This window comes from Oncorhynchus mykiss, chromosome 13 (assembly GCF_057628025.1).
Source record: "Oncorhynchus mykiss isolate SJ-2025 chromosome 13, ASM5762802v1, whole genome shotgun sequence".
Lineage (NCBI taxonomy): Eukaryota > Metazoa > Chordata > Actinopteri > Salmoniformes > Salmonidae > Oncorhynchus > Oncorhynchus mykiss.
This window is the reverse complement of record NC_143034.1, coordinates 12,740,001-12,758,681: the sequence shown is the minus strand read 5'-3', so window position 1 is coordinate 12,758,681 and position 18,681 is coordinate 12,740,001. Positions and strand designations below refer to the sequence as shown.

Sequence of the window (18,681 nt, the reverse complement as noted above, 5' to 3'; positions counted from 1 at the left end):
ATCTAGAAATGCATTATTATTGTGTAAATAATATCTACATTGAGGCTTTTCTTTCATTATTTTAGTCTATCTGGCGTTAAGCAGAGACATCTATAAATCCAGCCAACAAAGTCCTGCATCCCCGGTCCAAAGATCTTTCCGCTGTCTGTAGCCTACAAGCGATTTTCAATATTAACTGTTTAGGGTCGGGTGCAGGGGTCAGATTTTCACTTTAGTCTTTGGGGAAGTTGGGGTCATTAGGGGGGCAGGTAGCCTAGTGGTTAGAGCATTGATATGACCGAGAGAGTTAACTTGTTAGCATTAGCACATCACACATTTTTCTATGGGAAATGCTAACCGTTCCCCGTCTTGGTAATAAATGTGTTTGATCAAGCCAATCTCTCTGTTCTGGAGTCAATTCCTGGAGCTTGTGTTAGCTTGTTGGCTAAACGTGATATGTTATCCTATAGGAAATGCTAACGGTTCCCCGTCTTGGTAATAAGTGTCTTTGAGTGATTTCCCGGAGTGGAGCAGTTACAGCGTCTGGCGTTGATGACATCAGCAGACAGAGTTAATGGGATTTTTTCTGGGAGATAAAATGCTATAGAGAGAGTTTAACCAGGCTCCGCCAATCTGGTCTGTGTGTGTGTGTGTGTGTGTGTGTGTGTGTGTGTGTGTGTGTGTGTGTGTGTGTGTGTGTGTCAGAAGCGATGTGCTCAGACCAGTATGGGTTGATGTTGATGAAATAAACTGTTGTGTTTATAGACCTGCTTTAACATGTATATGTACACACACTACAGACACTACACACACTACACACTACACACGCACTACACACTACACACTACACACACACACACACACACACACACACACACACACACACAGAGAGACCACGCCAAACATATAATTACAGCCAGGTCACCAGTGATACAAGTCAGTATTTGATGTCCATCCATGTCAGAGGTCAACGGGAGATGACGTGGAAACCGGTGTCTAGGGGCAACAGTTAACGCTGTTACCTTCAAGACGGTTTCGCTTTTACTGGGATGTTGTGGACGAGGATGGTGGATGGGTAACCATCTGCCTCTATACATAACACCTGACACACACACACACACACACACCTGACACACACACACACACACACTCACATACACACACACACACACACACACACACACACACACACACACACACACACACACACACTGCCAAACGTGTAATTCAGGTCTGTACACGTCACTCTCTCACCAACTAGATCTCACAGTCTCATGTCAGAATTAAACGTTCATCCATGTTTCTCAAACTTCAAGTTTCAAAGTTGTTCCAAATGTTACGTTTCAAAGTGTTGAAGGTTTGGTGAATGGTTAGAGTAAGGTAAAGGTTTGGTATTAACACTGAATGGTTAGAGTAAGGTAAAGGTTTGGTATTAACACTGAATGGTTAGAGTAAGGTAAAGGTTTGGTATGAACACTGAATGGTTAGAGTAAGGTAAAGGTTTGGTATGAACACTGAATGGTTAGAGTAAGGTAAAGGTTTGGTATTAACACTGAATGGTTAGAGTAAGGTGAAGGTTTGGTAATAACACTGAATGGTTAGAGTAAGGTGAAGGTTTGGTATTAACACTGAATGGTTAGAGTAAGGTAAAGGTTTGGTATTAACACTGAATGGTTAGAGTAAGGTAAAGGTTTGGTATGAACACTGAATGGTTAGAGTAAGGTAAAGGTTTGGTATGAACACTGAATGGTTAGAGTAAGGTAAAGGTTTGGTATTAACACTGAATGGTTAGAGTAAGGTAAAGGTTTGGTATGAACACTGAATGGTTAGAGTAAGGTAAAGGTTTGGTATTAACACTGAATGGTTAGAGTAAGGTAAAGGTTTGGTATTAACACTGAATGGTTAGAGTAAGGTAAAGGTTTGGTATTAACACTGAATGGTTAGAGTAAGGTGAAGGTTTGGTATTAACACTGAATGGTTAGAATAAGGTAAAGGTTTGGTATGAACACTGAATGGTTAGAGTAAGGTGAAGGTTTGGTATTAACACTGAATGGTTAGAGTAAGGTAAAGGTTTGGTATTAACACTGAATGGTTAGAGTAAGGTGAAGGTTTGGTATGAACACTGAATGGTTAGAGTAAGGTAAAGGTTTGGTATGAACACTGAATGGTTAGAGTAAGGTGAAGGTTTGGTATTAACACTGAATGGTTAGAATAAGGTAAAGGTTTGGTATGAACACTGAATGGTTAGAGTAAGGTGAAGGTTTGGTATTAACACTGAATGGTTAGAGTAAGGTAAAGGTTTGGTATTAACACTGAATGGTTAGAGTAAGGTGAAGGTTTGGTATTAACACTGAATGGTTAGAGTAAGGTAAAGGTTTGGTATGAACACTGAATGGTTAGAGTAAGGTGAAGGTTTGGTATTAACACTGAATGGTTAGAGTAAGGTGAAGGTTTGGTATTAACACTGAATGGTTAGAGTAAGGTGAAGGTTTGGTATTAACACTGAATGGTTAGAGTAAGGTGAAGGTTTGGTATTAACACTGAATGGTTAGAGTAAGGTGAAGGTTTGGTATTAACACTGAATGGTTAGAGTAAGGTGAAGGTTTGGTATGAACACTGAATGGTTAGAGTAAGGTAAAGGTTTGGTATTAACACTGAATGGTTAGAGTAAGGTAAAGGTTTGGTATGAACACTGAATGGTTAGAGTAAGGTAAAGGTTTGGTATTAACACTGAATGGTTAGAGTAAGGTAAAGGTTTGGTATTAACACTGAATGGTTAGAGTAAGGTGAAGGTTTGGTATTAACACTGAATGGTTAGAGTAAGGTAAAGGTTTGGTATTAACACTGAATGGTTAGAGTAAGGTAAAGGTTTGGTATTAACACTGAATGGTTAGAGTAAGGTAAAGGTTTGGTATTAACACTGAATGGTTAGAGTAAGGTGAAGGTTTGGTATTAACACTGAATGGTTAGAGTAAGGTAAAGGTTTGGTATGAACACTGAATGGTTAGAGTAAGGTAAAGGTTTGGTATGAACACTGAATGGTTAGAGTAAGGTAAAGGTTTGGTATTAACACTGAATGGTTAGAGTAAGGTAAAGGTTTGGTATGAACACTGAATGGTTAGAGTAAGGTGAAGGTTTGGGAAAGGCTCAAAACAAAAATATCACAAACAACTTTCTGTCTCTGGATTTGCACATGCAACCTTTGCTCCGCCCATCCTCCTTCCCCGCCCATCCTCCTTCCCCGTCCAACCTTTGCTCCGCCCATCCTCCTTCCCCGTCCAACCTTTGCTCCGCCCATCCTCCTTCCCCGTCCAACCTTTGCTCCGCCCATCCTCCTTCCCGTCCAACCTTTGCTCCGCCTATCCTCCTTCCCCGTCCAACCTTTGCTCCGCCCATCCTCCTTCCCCGTCCAACCTTTGCTCCGCCCATCCTCCTTCCCCGTCCAACCTTTGCTCCGCCCATCCTCCTTCCCCGTCCAACCTTTGCTCCGCCCATCCTCCTTCCCCGTCCAACCTTTGCTCCGCCCATCCTCCTTCCCCATCCAACCTTTGCTCCGCCCATACTCCTTCCCCATCCAACGTTTGCTCCGCCCATCCTCCTTCCCCGCCCCCTCCTCCTTCCCCGTCCATCCTCCTTCCCCTTCCAACCTTTGCTCCGCCCATCCTCCTTCCCCGTCCAACCTTTGCTCCGCCCATCCTCCTTCCCCGCCCATCCTCCTTCCCCGTCCATCCTCCTTCCCCGTCCAATCTTTGCTCCGCCCATCCTCCTTCCCCATCCAACCTTTGCTCCGCCCATCCTCCTTCCCCGTCCAACCTTTGCTCCGCCCATCCTCCTTCCCCGCCCATCCTCCTTCCCCGTCCATCCTCCTTCCCCGTCCAATCTTTGCTCCGCCCATCCTCCTTCCCCATCCAACCTTTGCTCCGCCCATGCTCCTTCCCTGTCCAACCTTTGCTCCGCCCATCCGCCTTCCCTGTCCAACCTTTGCTCCGCCCATCCTCCTTCCCCGTCCAACCTTTGCTCCGCCCATCCTCCTTCCCCGCCCATCCTCCTTCCCCGTCCATCCTCCTTCCCCGTCCAATCTTTGCTCCGCCCATCCTCCTTCCCCATCCAACCTTTGCTCCGCCCATCCTCCTTCCCCGTCCAACCTTTGCTCCGCCCATCCTCCTTCCCCGCCCATCCTCCTTCCCCGTCCATCCTCCTTCCCCGTCCAATCTTTGCTCCGCCCATCCTCCTTCCCCATCCAACCTTTGCTCCGCCCATGCTCCTTCCCTGTCCAACCTTTGCTCCGCCCATCCGCCTTCCCTGTCCAACCTTTGCTCCGCCCATCCGCCTTCCCCGTCCACAACACCCCAGCAAAATACAAAACCTACTTGAAAGTAACAACGCTCACCGTTGCCCCTAGTGACCGGTTTCCAACGTCGTCTCCCGACGTCCTCAGACACGGACGGACGTTGATTACCGACTTGTATCACAGGTGACCTGCCTGCTGTCACACACCTCCTCTGGTTTAGGTACATGTATCACAGGTGACCTGCCTGCTGTCACACACCTCCTCTGGCTTAGGTACATGTATCACAGGTGACCTGCCTGCTGTCACACACCTCCTCTGGCTTAGGTTCATGTATCACAGGTGACCTGCCTGCTGTCACACACCTCCTCTGGCTTAGGTTCATGTTAAATGTATCACAGGTGACCTGCCTGCTGTCACACACCTCCTCTGGCTTAGGTACATGTATCACAGGTGACCTGCCTGCTGTCACACACCTCCTCTGGCTTAGGTACATGTTACATGTAATGCGTGTTCAATGAACCATAGATTTAACACCGCACATCCCCCACAAAACAAACAGAATGATTAGAAATAACCGTAAAGGATCAAACTAATGATGTTTTGTCTCTAACCTTTCAGTGACCTGTGGTGAATACCAAGGAAAGAACGTGTGTGTGTGTGTGTGTGTGTGTGTGTGTGTGTGTCTGTGTGTGTGTGTGTGTGTGTGTCTGTGTGTGTGTGTGTGTGTGTGTGTGTGTGTGTGTGTGTGTGTCTCTGTGTGTGTGTGTGTGTGTGTGTGTGTGTGTGTGTCTGTGTGTGTGTGTGTGTGTGTGTGTGTGTGTGTGTGTGTGTGTGTGTCTGTGTGTGTGTGTGTGTGTGTGTGTCTGTGTGTGTGTGTGTGTGTGTGTGTGTGTGTCTCTGTGTGTGTGTGTGTGTGTGTGTGTGTCTGTGTGTGTGTGTGTGTGTGTGTGTGTGTGTGTGTGTGTGTGTGTGTGTGTGTGTGTGTGTGTGTGTGTGTGTGTGTGTGTGTGTGTGTGTGTGTGTGAGTGTCTGTGTGTGTGTGTGTGTCTGTGTGTGTGTGTGTGTGTGTGTGTCTCTGTGTGTGTGTGTGTGTGTGTGTGTGTGTCTGTGTGTGTGTGTGTGTGTGTGTGTGTGTGTGTGTGTGTGTGTGTGTGTGTGTGTGTGTGTGTGTGTGTGTGTGTGTGTGTGTGTGTGTGTGTGTGTGTGTATGCTACATAACTTAACTCATGCTGGAATCATAAATCAATATTCAATGTAAAAATCTAATGGATTATTCTGCAGTATGGAGGCAATGTGAAACACGCCCAAAAGGATTGTCTGGCTGCCCCCATAGTAGAATCCTTTATGGTTCCAGCCTATGTGGAATGTGTTCTACATGGAACCCAAAATGGTTCTACCTCAAAACTTATAGAGTTACTCAAAGGTTTCACCTATGGGTACAGTACTCTCACACAAACTCTCGCTTTTGCGTGACACACACACACACACACATGAGTACATACACGCTGTCGTTGGCTTAAACACACACACATGACTACATACACGCTGTTGTTGGGTTAAACACACACACACGAATACATACATGCTGTCGTTGGCTTAAACACACACACATGAATATATACACGCTGTCTTGGGTTAAATACACACACACACACTAATACCAACACACTGTCATTGGCTTAAATACACACACACACACACTAATACCAACACACTGTCATTGGCTTAAATACACACACACACACACACATCCTGTGATATGTGTGTGTGTGTGTACCACAGAGTTGTTTATGAAACAGACAACTGCATACCAGAGTGAAGTGGACCAGCTAAAACCTCACACGGGGATGAGGGTATAGGGACTGGAATCGCTCTCTCTTTCTCTCTCTTTCTCCATATCTCTCTCTTTCTCTCTCCCTCTCTATTTCTTTCTTTCTTTATCTCTCCGAACACCATGGATCTCTTTCTCTCTCTCTCTTTTCTCTTTTCTCTCTCTGCTGTTCTTATACCTTTCCTGTCATACATTTCTCCCTCTTCCAAAGAGAGACAGAGAGACAGGGGGAGGGAGAGAGAGAAAGGATGATAGAGAGGACGAGAGGAGTGGATGATGGAGAGAAATTAAGAGAGAGAAAGGATGAAAGGAAAGAAAAGAGAGAGTGGTAGAGAATGGGAAGGCGAGAGGGGAAGCAGAAAGAGAGAGAGAAGTCGAGAGGAGAAGGGGTTAGGCTTCTGTACTGCTGATGTGACACAATGCAGGGTGTGTGTGTCTGTTTCTGTGTGTGTGCGCATGTGTCATTGTTAGCTCAAGCAGTCCCCCCTCCTCCTTATCTCGGTGCATTTGCATAGTTAGTCACCGGAGCTAAACACAGAGCCGAGGGAGGCTTGTTCTTGGAGAGATAGTAGACGGGCCGCCTGGTGGAAACGGGAGTGGACCCGCGGGACTCACCGCATGTCATTGTGATGGCTCATTTACATGAGTTGTTTATTTCGGTCTTTCTCAGAACGGAAGCCCGTTGGCCGAAAGTCAGAAGTCGCGCGCAACTTCGTTAGGTTATTACACAGTCTACTGCAACTAGACAATAGGTGACGTTCTCTCAGATATATGTAGCATGTTGCTGGATAGAACTAACAGAAAAGCGATGAATCTAACGGCTCTTTTGAAAGATTTCAGTTTGTCTTTCAAAGAAAAAACTCCACCCCAAAAACGATACTTTGGTATTTGTTTCATTAGTCGTTGTTGATATAGCCCCAACATATGTTGCTTGTCAACAATCAAGTTTTCAAGATATATAACTTTCAAAATATAGAAATACAGCCGGTATGATGCATTTTGGTTTTTGTAGTTTTTAGGTTTTCCTTGAAGGGTCAAATATTCACTTAATAGTATGACTGTTTCCAAGTTGTCCATAATAAGGCTTTATATGATTAGAAGACTATAGTTATTAGAAGACCGTGCCAGAACTCAAAAAGCATACGACGAAGAGAGAGAGAGAGAGAGAGAGAGAGAGAGAGAGAGAGGACGAGATATATATATATATATATAGAGAGAGAGAGACAGAGAGGGAGAGGACGAGAGAGATAGAGGACGAGAGACAGAGAAAGAGAGAGAGAGAAAGAGATAGAGACAGAGACAGAGAGAGACACAGAGAGGGAGAGTTATATCGGTGTGCAAGATAATGGGTGTGAGGGGAACCCCGAAGCCACACACACACACACACACACACACACACACACAGTTATATAAGAATGGACAGGGGATCGCCATACAGAGCAGATCACTAAAATCCGGTCTGGAATACACGAGGACTCCGGTTCTCATTTTATGCATTTTAGGATCATGATTCAACCTAAGAAGTCTAAATTGTAGTATTATAACCATGGAAACGCACATTAACATTACGCTAATCATAGTTTAATCCAGCAAAGGCAACCAATGTGCGTAAAGTTGCCTATGGAGAAACGGGCGGATTGTAGGCTATATGTCCTGTAAAACGGATTGTAGGCTGAATGTCCTGTAAAACGGCGAGCTACAGTATAGGCTACAGTATAGGCTACAGTATAAACACAACAGATACCAACAACAGATCAACAGTATTCCTTACTCAACTTCAAAACATCAGCTCTCACTCTCCGGTCACAAACTCACCAAGTCAGATAGCGAGTACTGGGTAATTGAGAGCCGAAGCGGGGCTTGAACCAGCGAGTCAGTGCCCCTAGAAAACGTCCCCTAGTCATAGCCTGGAGGGTGAATGAATGTAAAGCACTTTACCTTGACTGCATATTATGAGTTACTGTCGCGTCCCCTGTCACCCCCACGCCGGCGCTCATCCTCCAGCCACAGCCACGGACACAGGTAACATCCACATTACATTAAGTAAAAACAACCGACACACATATCCCCAAACAAGTCCAACAGTCAAAAAGGAAATTCAAAAAAATTAAAGAACGTTAATTTGGATATATTTCGTCCAGGGAGTTCGGTGACTTGTGACTAAAAGAGAGAGTCAATAACTCATTGTAAAGGTTTGTTCGTGATCAAGGTCCGTTAAATGTTTGTTTTTTTTAAATCTTGTCCCAGGAGCGAGACGCACGGAGTTGTACGCGTCGGACGGTTTCCGGTGCTGAAATGAGAAGGGCGAACTGCGCTCGGTGCGGAAAAGAAGAGTCCGTTTTTTTCTGCTCTAGGGTGACGTCGGCAGGTACGCTCCGCGCGGCCTTTGAGGAGCTTCCGAGTGTCCTATAAATTAATAATTTAGTATAGACATGAAATCAAATGACAGTATAAATAAAGTATTGGGTAACTGTGAGGATATATGATATGGGGAGTTGAAGCAGAAAGGGGGAGATACACCCAAACCGTTCAAGATTAACGTTGACATTGGACTTGTGTGCTGAAGAAGTTGGGAAATGCCTTTAAACATGCCAATAGATGCTACAGTGTCTGATTTTGTAATCCAATGACTCTGGGTCAGAAGGCTGCGTGTTCAATCCCGTTTGTTGACGCAATTTTATTTTATTTTGGGGTTTAACCCTTTGCCAAACCTTAGAATAAGTGCCTAAACGTAATGTTGTAACTCAATCTTAAACATTAACCATTCAGAATGAGTGTCTTAACGTAACCCTTCACTTCTAAACTTGACGGTTGGAGAAATGGAACGACACAGAGCAGCAGGATAATCAAAAAACGCTTCGAAATTTGACATTTTGGAGTTCGTGGATGAACGTCTAATTGTTGAGCCCGCAGGTGAAGAATCCGGATGTGGAGGTCCTGGGCTGGCGTGGTTACACGTGGTCTGCGGTAGTGAAGCCGGATGTGGAGGTCCTGGGCTGGCGTGGTTATACTCGTCTGCGGTAGTGAAGCCGGATGTGGAGGTCCTGGGCTGGCGTGGTTACACGTGGTCTGCGGTAGTGAAGCCGGATGTGGAGGTCCTGGGCTGGCGTGGTTATACTGGTCTGCGGTAGTGAAGCCGGATGTGGAGGGCCTGGGCAGGTCTGGTTACACTGGTCTGTGGTAGTGAATCCGGATGTGGAGGTCCTGGGCTGGCGTGGTTACACGTGGTCTGCGGTAGTGAAGCCGGTTGGACGGGCTGTCAAAGAGGCTGCTTCCCTATGTACATAGACATGGAACACTGGTCACTTAACAGTGTTTACATATTGTTTTACCCATTTCATAAGTACAGCATATTCTAGTCAAGTACATCTTATTCAACTATTGATGTACATATACTATTATATCCGTGTATTCTTCAGATATACTATATATTCTATCCATGTATTCTTCAGATATACTATATATTCTATCCATGTATTCTTCAGATATACTATATATTCTATCCATGTATTCTTCAGATATACTATATATTCTATCCATGTATTCTTCAGATATACTATATATTCTATCCATGTATTCTTCAGATATACTATATATTCTATCCATGTATTCTTCAGATATACTATATATTCTATCCATGTATTCTTCAGATATACTATATATTCTATCCATGTATTCTTCAGATATACTATATATTCTATCCATGTATTCTTCAGATATACTATATATTCTATCCATGTATTCTTCAGATATACTATATATTCTATCCATGTATTCTTCAGATATACTATATATTCTATCCATGTATTCTTCAGATATACTATATATTCTATCCATGTATTCTTCAGATATACTATATATTCTATCCATGTATTCTTCAGATATACTATATATTCTATCCATGTATTCTTCAGATATACTATATATTCTATCCATGTATTCTTCAGATATACTATATATTCTATCCATGTATTCTTCAGATATACTATATATTCTATCCATGTATTCTTCAGATATACTATATATTCTATCCATGTATTCTTCAGATATACTATATATTCTATCCATGTATTCTTCAGATATACTATATATTCTATCCATGTATTCTTCAGATATACTATATATTCTATCCATGTATTCTCCAGATATACTATATATTCTATCCATGTATTCTTCAGATATACTATATATTCTATCCATGTATTCTTCAGATATACTATATATTCTATCCATCTATTCTTCAGATATTCTATATATTCTATCCATGTATTCTTCAGATATACTATATATTCTATCCATGTATTCTTCAGATATACTATATATTCTATCCATGTATTCTTCAGATATACTATATATTCTATCCATGTATTCTTCAGATATACTATATATTCTATCCATGTATTCTTCAGATATACTATATATTCTATCCATGTATTCTTCAGATATACTATATATTCTATCCATGTATTCTTCAGATATACTATATATTCTATCCATGTATTCTTCAGATATACTATATATTCTATCCATGTATTCTTCAGATATACTATATATTCTATACATGTATTCTTCAGATATACTATATATTCTATCCATGTATTCTTCAGATATACTATATATTCTATCCATCTATTCTACAGATATACTATATATTCTATCCATCTATTCTTCAGATATACTATATATTCTATCCATGTATTCTACAGATATACTATATATTCTATCCATCTATTCTTCAGATATTCTATATATTCTATCCATCTATTCTTCAGATATACTATATATTCTATCCATCTATTCTTCAGATACACTATATATTCTATCCATGTATTCTTCAGATATACTATATATTCTATCCATGTATTCTTCAGATATACTATATATTCTCTCCATGTATTCCACAGATATACTAAATATTCTACCCAAATATTTTCCACGTTCCATAATAATTATTAAACACCCAATATACACACCTTATACACACACCCTATATACACACCCTATACACACACCCTATTCACACACCCACAATACACACAACGCCCCTCTCGTCACTTATTTGATTGCGGATGTTCTTTTTTATAAATGTCATTCCATATTCAAGTGACCCTTGACACTGAGCTGTCATGTCATCTGTCATGTCAGGCTTACTGGTCTCAGACAGCATATTGTGCTGTTACATGTTACAGACGGCCTGAGAGGCTGCATACTGAACTGTTTATCAGAGTCCCAAAACGTGTACGTGTTCAGCACTGTTCTAGAATATAGTATCGTTGGCTTTCAGACTTCTGTATTCTCAGCGTGGCTCAAGGCAGTGTTCTAGAATATAGTACTGTTGGCTTTCAGACTTCTGTATTCTCAGCGTGGCTCAAGGCAGTGTTCTAGAATATAGTACTGTTGGCTTTCAGACTTCTGTATTCTCAGCGTGGGTCAAGGCAGTGTTCTAGAATATAGTACTGTTGGCTTTCAGACTTCTGTATTCTCAGCGTGGCTCAAGGCAGTGTTCTAGAATATGATATCGTTGGCTTTCAGACTTCTGTATTCTCAGCGTGGCTCAAGACAGTGTTCTAGAATATAGTATCGTTGGCTTTCAGACTTCTGTATTCTCAGCGTGGCTCAAGACAGTGTTCTAGAATATGATATCGTTGGCTTTCAGACTTCTGTATTCTCAGCGTGGCTCAAGGCAGTGTTCTAGAATATAGTACTGTTGGCTTTCAGACTTCTGTATTCTCAGCGTGGCTCAAGGCAGTGTTCTAGAATATAGTACTGTTGGCTTTCAGACTTCTGTATTCTCAGCGTGGCTCAAGGCAGTGTTCTAGAATATGATATCGTTGGCTTTCAGACTTCTGTATTCTCAGCGTGGCTCAAGACAGTGTTCTAGAATATGATATCGTTGGCTTTCAGACTTCTGTATTCTCAGCGTGGCTCAAGGCAGTGTTCTAGAATATAGTACTGTTGGCTTTCAGACTTCTGTATTCTCAGCGTGCCTCAAGGCAGTGTTCTAGAATATAGTATCGTTGGCTTTCAGACTTCTGTATTCTCAGCGTGGCTCAAGGCAGTGTTCTAGAATATAGTATCGTTGGCTCTCAGACTTCTGTATTCTCAGCGTGGCTCAAGACAGTGTTCTAGAATATAGTATCGTTGGCTTTCAGACTTCTGTATTCTCAGCGTGGCTCAAGACAGTGTTCTAGAATATAGTACAGTTGGCTTTCAGACTTCTGTATTCTCAGCGTGGCTCAAGGCAGTGTTCTAGAATATAGTACTGTTGGCTTTCAGACTTCTGTATTCTCAGCGTGGCTCAAGGTAGTGTTCTAGAATATAGTACCGTTGGCTTTCAGACTTCTGTATTCTCAGCGTGGCTCAAGGCAGTGTTCTAGAATATAGTACAGTTGGCTCAAGCAATTTCTCCAACTGTCACCTTATTCAAATGAATAGGAGACACGTACGCAGAGAGGTGTTGGCTTTGGACTCTGTTACAGAGAGTCCTGAGAGACCTCATACTAAGAGATCAGACAGGATACTGTTACAGAGGGTCCTGAGAGACCTCATACTAAGAGATCAGACAGGATACTGTTACAGAGGGTCCTGAGAGACCTCATACTAAGAGATCAGACAGGATACTGTTACAGAGGGTCCTGAGAGACCTCATACTAAGAGATCAGACAGGATACTGTTACAGAGGGTCCTGAGAGACCTCATACTAAGAGATCAGACAGGATACTGTTACAGAGGGTCCTGAGAGACCTCATACTAAGAGATCAGACAGGATACTGTTACAGAGGGTCCTGAGAGACCTCATACTAAGAGATCAGACAGGATACTGTTACAGAGGGTCCTGAGAGACCTCATACTAAGAGATCAGACAGGATACTGTTAGAGAGGGTCCTGAGAGGCTGCATACTAACACTAACCAGCAGAGGGAGACAGTGTGAAAGACTCTGTGTGTCTTCTTATAACCCCCTCTTACTCTTTCTCTTATCCCTCTCTCTCTCCCCTGTTCCCCTCTCTCTCTTTTCCAGGTCTCTTTCTCCACCTCTCTCTCTCTCCCCTTCTCTCCCTCTCTAACGTCTCGCCCTCTCTCTCTCTCCCCTTCTCTCCCGCTCCAAAGTCTTGCCCTCTCTCTCTCTCCCCTTCTCTCCCTCTCCAACGTTTCGCCCTCTCTCTCTCTCTCCCCTTCTCTCCCTCTCCAACGTTTCGCCCTCTCTCTCTCTCGCTCTCCCTCTCTCTCTTGTGTACTCTTCTCTCTCCCTTTCTCTCCCTTGTATCTCCTCTCCCTTCTCTCTCCCCCATTTCTCCATCCTCTTTCTCTTCAATTCTCCCCATCCCCTCTGTTCCCTCTCTCACTCCTCTGTTCCCTCAGTGTCTCTCTTGTATTCCATCTCACTCCTCTGTTTCCTCTCTCTCTCTCCTTATCCACATTGGTCTCCAGTCTATAACCCTAACACACACATGCGCACGCACACGCACGCACACACACACACACACACACACACACACACACACACACACACACACACACACACACACACACACACACACACACACACACACACACAGAGAGATGGAAACAGCCAGTCACCATTAAGAAGATACACGGACACACAAGCTGGTTCATCATATTTAACTGTTGGTTAATGGTCAGAATCGAGAGTGTTCAGAATGTAATCTAAAGTACCAGAGGGTGAGGCCTTTGTCTGGTTGTGTGTGTGTGTGTGTGTGTGTGTGTGTGTGTGTGTGTTTTCATTTAGAAAAGATAGAACCTCAACCTCCATTTGAATCTTATTACCTGGTAGATTGTTTTACAGTATTCTGCTCTTACCATGTTACCATGTCCTGGTATGGTCAGTCACCCCACTATAACCCTGTCCTGGTATGGTCAGTCACCCCACTATAACCATGTTACCATGTCCTGGTATGGTCAGTCACCCCACTATAACCATGTTACCATGTCCTGGTATGGTCAGTCATCCCACTATAACCCTGTCCTGGTATGGTCAGTCACCCCACTATAACCATGTTACCATGTCCTGGTATAGTCAGTCACCCCACTATAACCATGTTACCATGTCCTGGTATAGTCTGTCACCCCACTATAACCATGTCCTGGTATGGTCAGTCATCCCACTATAACCCTGTCCTGGTATGGTCATTCATCCCACTATAACCATGTTACCATGTCCTGGTATAGTCTGTCACCCCACTATAACCATGTCCTGGTATGGTCAGTCATCCCACTATAACCCTGTCCTGGTATGGTCAGTCATCCCACTATAACCCTGTCCTGGTATGGTCATTCATCCCACTATAACCATGTTACCATGTCCTGGTATAGTCTGTCACCCCACTATAACCATGTCCTGGTATGGTCAGTCATCCCACTATAACCATGTCCTGGTATGGTCAGTCATCCCACTATAACCCTGTCCTGGTATGGTCATTCATCCCACTATAACCATGTTACCATGTCCTGCTATGGTCTGTCATCCCACTATAACCATGTCCTGGTATGGTCAGTCATCCCACTATAACCATGTTACCATGTCCTGGTATGGTCTGTCATCCCACTATAACCATGTCCTGGTATGGTCAGTCACCCCACTATAACCATGTTACCATGTCCTGGTATGGTCAGTCATACCGCTATAACCATGTTTCCATGTCCTGGTATGGTCAGTCACCCCACTATAACCATGTCCTGGTATGGTCAGTCATCCCACTATAACCATGTCCTGGTATGGTCAGTCACCCCACTATAACAATGTTACCATGTCCTTGTATGGTCAGTCACCCCACTATAACCATGTCCTGGTATGGTCAGTCATCCCACTATAACCATGTCCTGGTATGGTCAGTCATCCCACTATAACCCTGTCCTGGTATGGTCAGTCATCCCACTATAACCATGTTACCATGTCCTGGTATGGTCTGTCATCCCACTATAACCATGTCCTGGTATGGTCAGTCATCCCGCTATAACCATGTCCTGGTATGGTCAGTCACCCCACTATGACCATGTCCTGGTATGGTCAGTCACCCCACTATAACCATGTCCTGGTATGGTCAGTCATCCCACTATAACCATGTCCTGGTATGGTCAGTCATCCCACTATAACCATGTTACCATGTCCTGGTATGGTCTGTCATCCCACTATAACCATGTCCTGGTATGGTCAGTCACCCCACTATAACCATGTTACCATGTCCTGGTATGGTCTGTCATCCCACTATAACCATGCCCTGGTATGGTCAGTCATCCTGCTATAACCATGTCCTGGTATGGTCAGTCATCCCACTATAACCATGTTACCATGTCCTGGTATGGTCAGTCACCCCACTATAACCATGTCCTGGTATGGTCAGTCATCCCACTATAACCATGTCCTGGTATGGTCAGTCACCCCACTATAACCATGTTACCATTTCCTTGTATGGTCAGTCACCCCACTATAACCATGTCCTGGTATGGTCAGTCATCCCACTATAACCATGTCCTGGTATGGTCAGTCATCCCACTATAACCATGTTACCATGTCCTTGTATGGTCTGTCATCCCACTATAACCATGTCCTGGTATGGTCAGTCATCCTGCTATAACCATGTCCTGGTATGGTCAGTCATCCCACTATAACCATGTTACCATGTCCTGGTATGGTCTGTCATCCCACTATAACCATGTCCTGGTATGGTCAGTCATCCCACTATAACCCTGTCCTGGTATGGTCAGTCATCCCACTATAACCCTGTCCTGGTATGGTCAGTCATCCCACTATAACCATGTTACCATGTCCTGGTATGGTCTGTCATCCCACTATAACCATGTCCTGGTATGGTCAGTCACCCCACTATAACCATGTCCTGGTATGGTCAGTCACCCCACTATAACCATGTCCTGGTATGGTCAGTCATCCCACTATAACCATGTCCTGATATGGTCAGTCATCCCACTATAACCATGTCCTGATATAGTCTGTCATCCCACTATAACCCTGTTACCATGTCCTGGTATGGACAGTCACCCCACTATAACCATGTTACCATGTCCTGGTATGGTCAGTCATCCCACTATAACCATGTCCTGATATGGTCAGTCATCCCACTATAACCATGTTACCATGTCCTGGTATGGACAGTCACCCCACTATAACCATGTTACCATGTCCTGGTATGGTCAGTCATCCCACTATAACCATGTCCTGGTATGGTCAGTCATCCCACTATAACCATGTCCTGGTATGGTCAGTCACCCCACTATAACCATGTTTCCATGTCCTGGTATGGTCAGTCATCCCACTATAACCATGTTACCATGTCCTGGTATGGTCTGTCATCCCACTATAACCATGTCCTGGTATGGTCAGTCACCCCACTATAACCATGTTACCATGTCCTGGTATGGTCTGTCATCCCACTATAACCATGCCCTGGTATGGTCAGTCATCCTGCTATAACCATGTCCTGGTATGGTCAGTCATCCCACTATAACCATCTCTCTCTCTCTCTCTCTCTCTCTCCTCTCTCTCTCTCTCTCTCTCTCTCAATATTGCCAAAGCAACAATGTATACAATATACATTGTAACAAAATTGTAAATGATAGCAAATAATAATATAAAATGGTAGTAAATAATAATACAAAAATAAATACAATAAAATGGTAACAGTCTACAGTAAACATTAATAATTATAGTAATAACAATAATAGTAATAATAAGTAAGTTACTGTTTACTATGCAGATGTTATTATTCAGTGTCCCTCAGGCTATGGCAGGAAAATACATATTTGGCTGCAAGAGGAGCCATTGCTCCTTCGCCCATGAGTATTCTTAGTTTTTCCTCTGGGTTCAATTTGTAAAAATGTGGAATATATGTAGTCATTTCTGTGAATAATGAATCTCTTTGTGAGGAATATTTATCACAGTAAAGGAGAAAGTGCATCTCTGTCTCTACCTCCCCTGTCATGCAGTGACCACATACACGCTCCTCTTTGGGTAGCCATGTCTTTTTATGTCTGCCGGTTTCTATTGCCAATCGGTGGTCACTCAGCCTGTACTTGGTAAGGATCTGTCTCTGCTTCGTATCTCTGACAGAGTAGAGATAATCAGCCAATTCATATTCTCTGTTTAGGGTCAGATAGCAATTTAGTCGGCTTTGGGATTTTGTTTCGTTTTTCCAGTATTGTAAGTATGATTCCTTTGATTGGTTCATGATTTTGTTTATTGGAATTCTTTCTTTTGAAGCAGTGCTGGTGTCAGCTTGATTGGTGAGGTCCAACACCAGCTGACTGAGGGGGCTCGTTTCTGGGCTCAGCTCTTGGGCTTGAAGTGCTTTAAATTGCAGACTCGAATTTGGACTTGAATTTAGATGTAGCCAAAATTTTAATGATCTTTTCTGTATTTTCATTATTACTGGAAAACGGCCCAATTCTGCCCTACATGCATTAGTTGGTGTATTTCTCTGGACTTGTAGAATTTTCCGACAGAATTCTGCATGTAGGGTTTCAATTGGATGTTTGTCCCACATTTTAAAATCCAGTTTATTGAGTGGCCCCCAAACCTCACTTCCATAAAGTGCTATTGGTAGGATTACACTGTCAAATATTTTAGTCCAAATTCTAATTGGGATGTTGATTTTGAATAATTTCATTTTTATTGCATACATTGCTCTGCGGGCTTTTTCTTTGAGTGCCTTCACTGCCATATTAAAGTTTCCCGATGCAGATATGGTCAGACCAAGGTAGGTGTAATTTTTTGTGTGTTCAATTAAGGTGTTGTTCAGGGTGAATTTACATTTTTGTTTCTGACATCTGGGTTTTTTTTGGAAAATCATGATTTTAGTTTTTTGGAAATTTACTGCCAGGGCCCAATTATGGCAATATTGCTCCAGAATATTAATGTTTTGTTGAAGACCTTCTTTGGTTGGTGATAGAAGTACCAAGTCATCAGCATATAGCAGGTATTTCACCTCTGTGTCAAATAGTGTGAGTCCTGGGGCTGGAGATTGGTCCAACATGTCTGCTAATTCATTGATATAAATGTTGAAAAGATTTGGACTCAAATTGCAGCCTTGTCTCACACCTCGACATTGTGAAAAAAATTCTGTTCTTTGGTTTTTGATTTTTATTGCACACTTATTTTCTGTGTACATACATTTTATTAAGTCATACACCTTACCACCAAGCCCACTTTGTAGAATTTTGTAGAATAGCCCTTCGTGCCAAATCGAATCAAATGCTTTTTTAAAGTCAATAAAGCAAGCAAAGATTTTGCCCTCTTTTTTTTGGTGGACGTGTTCATTAATTAGTGTGTGTAAGGTGTATATATGGTCAGTAGTGCGATGGTTAGGGAGAAAGCCAATTTGACATTTACTTATTACATTTTTTTCTTGAAGAAAGGTTTGAATTCTTGAATTCAAAATGCTACAGAAAATCTTTCCCAAGTTACTGTTGACGCAAATTCCCCTGTAATTATTGGGGTCTGATTTGTCTCCACTTTTGTGGATAGGGGAGATGAGCCCCTGGTTCCAGACATCAGGGAAGCAGCCAGAAGTTAACACCATGTTGAACAATTTAAGCACAGCATTTTGC

At 43.0% G+C, this 18,681-nt stretch overlaps 1 protein-coding gene across 1 annotated transcript in view; it reads right to left on the bottom strand.

Annotated features, from left to right (window-relative positions):
- Positions 1–8,660, bottom strand: part of gcgrb (glucagon receptor b) — a 72,286-nt gene extending 63,626 nt beyond the window's left edge. The window contains exon 1 of the mRNA XM_090195208.1: positions 8,040–8,660. The gene's annotated coding sequence lies outside the window, so the exon portion shown is untranslated. The remainder of the gene's footprint in view (positions 1–8,039) is intronic.
- Positions 8,661–18,681: the final 10,021 nt, after the last annotated feature.